We start from the raw sequence: 341 nt of genomic DNA, 5'->3' as shown, positions 1-341 counted from the left end.
TACCATGCAAGGTTTTGTGGAGAAAATGACCTGAAAATTATCTGTTTCAAGGGGCCTCTAAAAGGTGAGGCAAGTAAGGCATTTGCTTTAGGCCCTAAATTTTGAGGCTCCAACAACTTTGATAGTGAGTTTTAAGATTCTATTTTCGTTTATATGATATTGGAGTTTGTGGAGAAAAAGTACAAAATCTTTATTTAAAAAAAGAAAAAAAAAAGATGGCCTACTTCGCGACTGAAAACGACTCCTAAGAAAAACGAGACATTAGAATTTGGAAAAAAAGAAAAAATTACCTTGACGTTGAAAATGTTGTTAGATAAGATCTAGTCACCACTTCCCTCCAA

The sequence above is a fragment of the Nicotiana attenuata genome, chromosome 5 (assembly GCF_001879085.1).
Source record: "Nicotiana attenuata strain UT chromosome 5, NIATTr2, whole genome shotgun sequence".
Lineage (NCBI taxonomy): Eukaryota > Viridiplantae > Streptophyta > Magnoliopsida > Solanales > Solanaceae > Nicotiana > Nicotiana attenuata.
This window is presented reverse-complemented; position numbering follows the sequence as displayed.